Here is an 8,787-nt window from a genome sequence, read left to right on the forward strand (position 1 = left end):
ATTGCAATCAGTAATTGCAACCAATGAGTGACTTTACTGAGTTTAGTCATTACCTAAATGTGCATAATTACTATTAGAAACGAAATTATGTCAATTTTCCTAACTAAAATAACTTTGTTTCTATAGGAAACATGAAATGACTAAATTTACTTACGGAACTTCCAAATTACGGTTTGTATGGCAATTACGAAATTACGAATTCGTGTCGTAGCGACAAAATTTGCGTCTGTAATTAAGGAAACACGAAATTCCAAAAATTTCGACTCAACACTAGCAGCTGCTCCTGGGAGATAACATATCGTAAGGCCATCTTATTGGCTGGGTGTTTTTATCTCTGGAGTTCTCAAGTCGGGGACTCCCTTTACTCTAACGTTTTCTGTTGTGGGCAGGGCTGGGCCGAGGCAGAGGCAAGAGAGGCTTCAGCCTCAGGGCGCAGTGTAGGAGGGGGCGCAGGGCCGAGGCAGAGGCGAGAGAGGCTCCAGCCTCAGGGCGCAGTGTAGGAGGGGGCACACATCTCACTCAGCTATCATTCCTCTATAGTATTTGAAGCAGAGAGAAATAAGAAAAGGGGATACATGGCCGTGACTGCAAACCAGATAACTAGAGACTTAGGTGTTGGGAGCCCTGGGGCGCTTCTTAGTCTAATAGCAATCAGTGTGTGACAGCTGGGGTGGGAGGGATGGAGGAGCGCACGTTGGTGTCTTAGCCTTGGGTGCTGGAGGACCTTGTCCCATCTCTGGTTGTGAGTGTTTCTCAGGGTGTTGCCCGGCCTCCGTCGCTCCTAATAAACCAGCCTGCCTCTGTCTCGTTAGTAATTCTGCACTTGGGAGGCTGTGGTTCCTTTCCGCATTACAGATCAGTAGAGATTGATGCAGAATTGGTGAGTTTGTGTGTGTGCCGGGTGAACCCATCGTCAAGCTGAATACTCAGAAATTGTTCTACAGAATTCAGAGAATCATTTAACATAAAATATCAATACAAATTCCTGAAAATCACGGATAATGGATGTCAGATTACTAAGCCCTTCAGAAAGGAATAAATTAGATCTTTAAAAGCCACTTTAATGCAAATAATTCTGCAGCTTTACCGGATTGATTATACTGGAAGTGTGAGAAGGTGGAAGGTGTGGGAAGAAGTATCTATTGTGCATCCTACTCTCCATTTCTAAGTGTCTCCAAGTGGCAAAATATTTCTTAAAGTGAACCTTACCTCAGATAACACGTCCCTCTCTACCCAGACATCTCCGTGCCGCCACCCTGGTATGTTTCATTCTCGATGTAGACTGTTATTTTTATCCCTCTCCTTTTGAATCCTTAAAGAAAACCTGTAACAAAAAAAAAACCTGCTCCCCTGGGGGTACTCACCTCGGGTGGGGGCAGCCTCCGGATCCTGTTGAGGCTTCCCCCGTCCTCCACGGTCCCACGGTGGCGGTAGTGATAAAGGCCCCCGAACAGGCGTACATTTGAAAAAGTCGCAGTCAAATTTAGGCGCGATTTATCGGGAAAAGAAAAATATCGTAATTTAGAAATATCGATAATTTAAAGGTATTTGTAATGTAAAATCGATAATTCTGATTATTATTATTAAAGGTATAAAACTGATGTGAGATAAAAACGAAAATATAATAACGTTAAATATCGTAATGTAATTCAACAACACAGCTTAACCCAACCCTACTCTCACACAGAACCCTCCCTTGGTGGTGCCTAACCCTAACCACCCCCCTGCTGATGCCTAACCCCCCATGGTGGTGGCTAACCCTAAATGTACCTAACCCTACTCTGACACAGAACCCTCCCTGTACCTATCCCTAACCCCTAGACCCCCCTATTGGTGCATAACCCTAACCACCCGCCTGGTGGTGCCTAGCCTTAAAACTCCCCTATTGGTGCCTAACCCTAACCACCCCCCTGGTGCTGCCTAACCCTAACCACCCCCCTGGTGCTGCCTAACCCTAACCACCCCCCCTGGTGGTGCCTAACCCTAAAACTCCCCTGGTGGTGCCTAACCCTAACCACCCCCCTGGTGGTGTCTAACCCTAAATTATCGTAAATACTTCATATATTATCGTAAATAGAAATGTCAAATATCAGTATTACAACTGTACAGTGAATGTTATATTTTCATAATTACAAATTTATATGTATTTGGACAGAATTTGCTTACATTCCATCATTAAACATGTTCATTTACTGTTATTACACCAAAAGACTTTTTAAGTTATCGTTATGACTGACATCGTTTTTCTTTATTTTTTAAATTACCGATATTACCGATTCCACAACACAATTAGGCAAATTACCGAGTTTACTTTATCGATTTATGCAAAATATCGATTTTAGGCACTTGCGCCCAAACATATGCAAAATTGAGTGTAAATTTACAAAAACGATAATTAACATTAGAAATATAGCCGCGCCCAAATCTATTAGCGCTATTTTTAGCTGATCCGCCCGAACAGCGGGGATGTAAATATTTACCTTCCCGACTCCAGTGAAGCTGCAGTATCAGCTCTCCACTCGGAGATAGGCGGAAATAGCCGTTCGCTGACAGGCCGCTCTACTGCGCAGGTGCAAGTCTCCTGCACCTGCGCAGTAGAGCGGACCTGACAGAGGTCGGCTATTTTCGTCTATCTCTGTGCGTAGAGCCGCAACAGCGCCCCCGCTGGAGCCAGGAAAGGTAAATAAATCAGGCTTGTCAAGGGAGGATTGCGGGACACTTCGGGGGAGCCAGCGCTGGATTGCCTGCAGCTACAGGGGAGGGGGAAGCCTCATTGGGACCCTAAGGCTTCCCCAGAAGAAGCAGAAGGTAATGGCAGCGCTTTCAAACAGACGCTGCACCTGAATTGACTACCTGCACAAGTGGGTAGAGCTTGAGTAACGGGCAGATTACACACCTTGCATTCAAAAACAGGTACAGTAAAAGGAGGGTGATAACTTCAGCATAAATTCTGCACAAATTATCCCTACTAGACTCTCCCACGACGATGACGTGCCCCCATGGGAGAGACTGATATTTTATTTTTTCCAGTGCTGGTCGTAATGGAAAAATCTACGCTTACGGATCATTTCACGTAATTTTACGCTATTACGCATTACGCAATTACGGTTACGGCGTAGGAGATTATCTACGGTAGATCGCTGTAATTACGCGTAAACTTACGACGTTACGCGTAAGGATACCGTAAACTATTCATTGCACTTCGCATCTCCGCGTAGCTATCGTAACCGTATACGTAACATTATGCTCGCATGCGGATTTTCTTTACGCGTTACCCGTGATTGTACCGCGCATGCGCTGACCGGATTGCCAACGATGCGTATGTTGTAGGCGGCAAGCGTACAACCATACGTATCCGTTCCGTAGCAACTGCGCACGCGCATGCGTACTTTGCCTCCGCAGGCGTACGTACACGCGTACGTCACAAGCGGAAGTTTTGATTGGCTGATGCGTAGAGACAGGAAGTTGGCCAGAGCAGGCGCCGGCAAACGCGTGGAGAGGACGCATCACAGGAATCAGAGACACAGCACTGCCATCAACCATCCACCATGCCTCCTAAGATTCCCCTCAGGATGAAAGAGATGATAATTGAGGTAACTTAAGCAATCTATTAACAGAATGTATAGTTTTTGGCTACTGTTTCTGACTGCATTTCTCTAATCTTTATATGTCCCATCATGTAAAAGGATATCATAGGTGTTAGTGTAGTAGAGAATTGTTTTTAGTTTATCTCTGTAACTTTGCATTTGTAGCAGTACTGTTAATAGTAGAGTGAGACATATTCACTACAGTGACCTGTTTTTTCTGGTTCCAACCTGGGACAAGTGAAGGTGGGGGGTGGGCTGTGGACGGCTGGGGAGGGGGTCGCAGCGCGCCGGAAAACGGGCCTGGGGGGCGCGTGCGGCGCGCATAGTGCGGGGCGCACTATGCGCGCCGCACACGCCCCCCAGGCCCGTTTGTTTTCTGCTAAAATGTGGCCTAAATTGCGTTTGTTTTCTGCTAAAATTTGGCCTAAATTGCGTTTGTTTTCTGCTAAAATGTCTATATTTGCTGCTTTGGGGTTGCGGTTACGCTCCGCCCATACAATGTCATGACCACGCCCATTTTTTGGCGCCCCGCCAAAAAATGGGTGTGGTCATGACATTGTATGGGTGGAGCGTAACCGTAACCCCAAAGCAGCAAATATAGACATTTTAGCAGAAAACAAACGCAATTTAGGCCAAATTTTAGCAGAAAACAAACGCAATTTAGGCCACATTTTAGCAGAAAACAAACGCACTTTGGGCCACATTTCAGCAGAAAATGAACGCACTTTGGGCTGCATTTCAGCAGAAAATAAACGCAATTTGGGCCACATTTCAGCAGAAAGTAAACGCAATTTGGGCCATATTTTAGCAGAAAACAAACTCAATTTAGGCCACATTTTAGCAGGGAAAAAAATCGCAATTTGGGCCACATTTCAGGCAAGCATCACGCAAGGCCTTTCAGCCCGCACGTCATCCCCAATCCAACCAAAAACAGTATTGCCAGGCACAACAGCCAGTAGAGGAGAATTGAGAATCCAGGTGAGAGGTGTCTACCATATTAAGGGGGCATTCTGCCTATTTATGTGAAATCCTGTCTATTTATGTGCCTCATGACTGCTGAATTTGTCTTGTTGGGTGCCTCATGATTGCTGAATTCGTCTTGTTGAAGGCCTCACGATTTTTTGGGGGCCTCAAGATTGCTGAATGTCTTGTTGGGGGCCTCATGATTTGTTGGGGGCCTCATGATTGCTGAATTTGTCTTGTTGGGGGCAACATGATTGCTGAATTTGTCTTGTTGGGGGTCTCAAGATTGCTGAATGTGTCTTGTTGGGAGCCTGATGATTTCTTGGGGGCCTCATGATTGCTACATTTGTCTTGTTGGGGGCCTCTGGGAAAAGCTGAATCATTATCCTATGAGACAATAGCATTAAACCTACATTTTTGCTTTTTAAAACGGAAAATAAAACTGTGAGGTTCTAAAAAACGAATACATTTTTCAGGAGTAGGATGAAAGAAATTGTTTATCTTCACAGTTTATTTGCAACTTGGATTTTCAATAATGTTCATGTATGAGTTAAAACGTTTGTATGAAGTTTTAAATTGCTGTTGCCACTTTGCGATAGATAAATTGACTTTTGGGTTGCAGTTTGGGCAGTCGGCCTCCAAAAGTTTCGCCACCACTGTCCTAATCTAATGTCCCACATTGCTAAGTAAACGAAAATTTGTCACCACCCATGGCCACACCCACATTCTGGTCCATGGCCGCACCCATTTTTGGGGGCGGCGCGTACGTGCGCCGCACAACATAACCCTCAGGTTTTTCGGCGTACACATCTTCTCTAAAATTTGCGGCGCACCACTTCTTCCCTGCCTTTTTGCACCCCCCCCCCCCCCTGGAAAATTTTGTGCGGACGCCTATGGCTATGAACTGGCACAAAGTCTATAGACGCCGCGGCCAGTTCATGGAATCCATTCAATTATATATTTGATGCTTGCTGTCACAGGATCTTCTCTGTCAGTCCAATCACACATGAAATGAAATGATGTAGTTATTATGGCTAGCAATGTCAGCAGTTATAGGTGGCACTAGTCATCGTTGATCCCTAGTATCTGCCCGAAGTCATAGTTGGTTGCTTCCCACAATTTTTGAAAACTGTCATTATGAATAATATTATAATCTTTTACATTATGCTGTAAGTAAGAAGATTCTTAATTAATGAAGGTATAATACAGTGGTCATTAATACTGTAATATTTCTTTTCCAGGAATTTACAAGAGGCCGGTACGACCTCACCACCGCGAGGGAGAAGCGGGACGTGGTGAGAAGGGTGCAGGGGATCCTGAGGGCTGAGTACCGGCGGGACCTCACCACCAAGCAGGTCCAAATGCTCTGGAGCGACCTAAAGAGGAGGGACCAGGACCTGCTCAGGCGGGTGGTTGCTCAAATTGGATGTAAGTCAGCAAACTATTAGTTTATGTATGTCTATTTTGGGGTTTATATGCTGTATGTATTTATCCTAAAAAATAATTCCATGGGCTGAATACTATAGAGTTGTGCAGTATGTACAGTTAAAGTATATATCCGTAAGGTATTCACAGTGCAGCACTTTTCCCACATTTTGTTTTGTTAGGGGCTTATTCCAAAATGGGTTAAAACATATTATTTTGTGCTCCTGTGTGGGCATAGTGATGATATTTGTGCAATATGTACTGATTATACTGCATTCATGCAAATAAAGTTATTAAAAAAAAATGGGCCCCTAGGCTTAACATTGGTTTTTGATAACCACTGATGATCAATTAACTTTTATTTTTTTTTAGAAAAATTTGATAGGTGCTGTCGTCCATCTGGACCCTATATCCTCTCCAGGCACTAGGCAAGTGGCTAGGTTTGCCTTGTGGATGGTCCGGCTTTGTTGCACAGCAATTTTTTTTAAAGATCTCTCCAGAGCTATTCAATCGTATTGAAGCCTAAGCTCTTGCTGGGCCACTCAAGGACATACACAGAGTTGTCTCGGAGCCACACCATTGATATCTTGACTGTGTGCCCAGGGTCGTATTCCTACTACAAGATGAACCATTGCCCCAGTCTGCGTTCCAAGTGCTCTCTTTAAAGTGATCCTTAAAGGGATACTGTAGGGGGGTCGGGGGAAAATGAGTTGAACTTACCCGGGGCTTCTAATGGTCCCCTGCAGACATCCTGTGTTGGTGCAGCCACTCACCGATGCTCCGGCCCCGCCTCCAGTTCACTTCTGGAATTTCTGACTTTAAAGTCAGAAAACCACTGCGCCTGCGTTGCCGTGTCCTCGATCCCGCTGATGTCACCAAGAGCACACAGCGCAGGCCCAGTATGGTCTGTGTCTGCGCAGTACACTCCTGGTGACATCAGCGGGAGTGAGGACATGGCAACGCAGGCGCAGTGGTTTTCTGACTTTAAAGTCAGAAATTCCAGAAGTGAACTGGAAGCGGGGCCGGAGCATCGGTGAGTGGCTGCGCCAACACAGGATGTCTTCGGGGGACCATTAGAAGCCCCGGGTAAGTTCAACTCATTTTCCCCTGACCCCCCTACAGTATCCCTTTAAGCCTGTAAAAAAAAAAAAGATTTTGACTCAACTGTGGCTTCCCTGAGCCCCCTGCAGTCGATCGGTGCCCTCGCCGCCTCGCTCAGATCCTCCTGGACCCCACGGCGACCACTTCCGGTTTCGCCGTCAGGAACCGACAGGCATTGGGAACGCAAGTGATTCTTCGTGTTCCCAGCAAAAATATCGCCCCCTATGCTACTATTACGTCCCGGAGGCCGCAATAGCCGCAAAGGATCACTTTAAAGCCTATCCTAGTTTTATTTTACTGTATTGAAGAGTCATATTCTTTCATGTATAATAAATACATTAAAGGAATAAGAATATGATTTTTTGTTCTGTGTTTACAGTAAGGTCCTTATCAAAGTTCACTTGAAAATAGAAATAAAAGTAATTGTAGTTCAAACAATAAAGTTATTACTTTTTATCCATTTTATCATATATTTTGATTAAATTGTATTATTCATTACTCCTTACTACAGCTGCAAGTGGTGCCCGCACTGCCCGGCCCCGGGGATCCTCTGCACCCAGGCCTCCTTCTTCGTCAAGGGCCTCCTCACCTGGCCCCAGCCATCATAGCCAGAGGGCTTATCTTAGTCAAGCCAGGACACCGCTTTATGGTAAAATTCTCTTACTGTATGATTAACATTGCATACTATGGAAAAGCAAGTAAATGCTATGTTATATGTATTACATTACAGGTTCTTAATTTTAGGGATGATCAATGAGATTGAAATATGTACAAGTTGATGGATTGCTGGGTTTACCTATTTTGCACATTTTTTTCTACAGTTCCTCTATCAACATATACGAGGCTGAGCGGCCAGGTGAGGAGGCTGACGAAGACGAAGAGGAGGCATGAGCGGGAAATCCGCTTACTGAAGCAGCAGATGCTGGAGATGCGCCAGCATATGGCGAATGTGGAGGAGGAGGTCCGCCAGTTGAAGGGGACAGGGGGTAGGGTGGACTGAGGGGTTTTTTTTGGTTGTTTTTTTTGTTTATTTTTGTTGAACATTTTTACTGCTGGCAGGTGATGTAGCTGCTGCATGGTTTTTTGGCAGTTGGAAACAGCTGTAAACAGCTATTTCCCACAATGCAGCAAGGTTCACAGACAGGAAACTGCCAGGAGTACGTACTTTTCTTGTTTCTTGTGGGAGGGGTTTCACCACAATATCAGTCATACAGCGCCCCCTGATGGTCTGTTATTAAAAAGGAATAGATTTCTCATGTAAAAGGGGGTATCAGCTACTGATTGGGATACAGTTCAATTCTTGGTCAGAGTTTCTTTTAAAGAGACTCGGTAACAAAATAGCACAAACAGAGGAAAGAGGCGCCCTGGGATAATACAAGCGTTTAAAAACGGCTAAAAACAGTAGTTAATTTGAGGTAGCTTACCTCAATGACGAAATCTCTGCAAAGTATTACAAAAGATTTTATTAGCACAAGCGGCAACGCGTTTCACGGGTCACAGCCCGCTTCATCAGGCCAATTGCAGTGCCTATAACAGCAACATGCTGTTATAGGCACTGCAATTGGCCTGATGAAGCGGGCTGTGACCCGTGAAACGCGTTGCCGCTTGTGCTAATAAAATCTTTGGTAATACTTTGCAGAGATTTCGTCATTGAGGTAAGCTACCTCAAATTAACTACTGTTTTTAGCCGTTTTTAAAGAAAACCTGAACT

The 8,787-nt window shown here is 44.9% G+C and overlaps 1 long non-coding RNA gene across 1 annotated transcript; it reads left to right on the forward strand.

Annotated features, from left to right (window-relative positions):
• Positions 1 to 5,885: 5,885 nt before the first annotated feature.
• On the forward strand, positions 5,886 to 8,473 carry LOC137560830 (uncharacterized). The gene is made up of 3 exons (XR_011029835.1): positions 5,886 to 5,978; positions 7,588 to 7,725; positions 7,898 to 8,473. It is a non-coding gene; the product is annotated as an uncharacterized lncRNA (long non-coding RNA).
• Positions 8,474 to 8,787: the final 314 nt, after the last annotated feature.

Source organism: Hyperolius riggenbachi, chromosome 1, assembly GCF_040937935.1.
Source record: "Hyperolius riggenbachi isolate aHypRig1 chromosome 1, aHypRig1.pri, whole genome shotgun sequence".
Classification (NCBI taxonomy): domain Eukaryota; kingdom Metazoa; phylum Chordata; class Amphibia; order Anura; family Hyperoliidae; genus Hyperolius; species Hyperolius riggenbachi.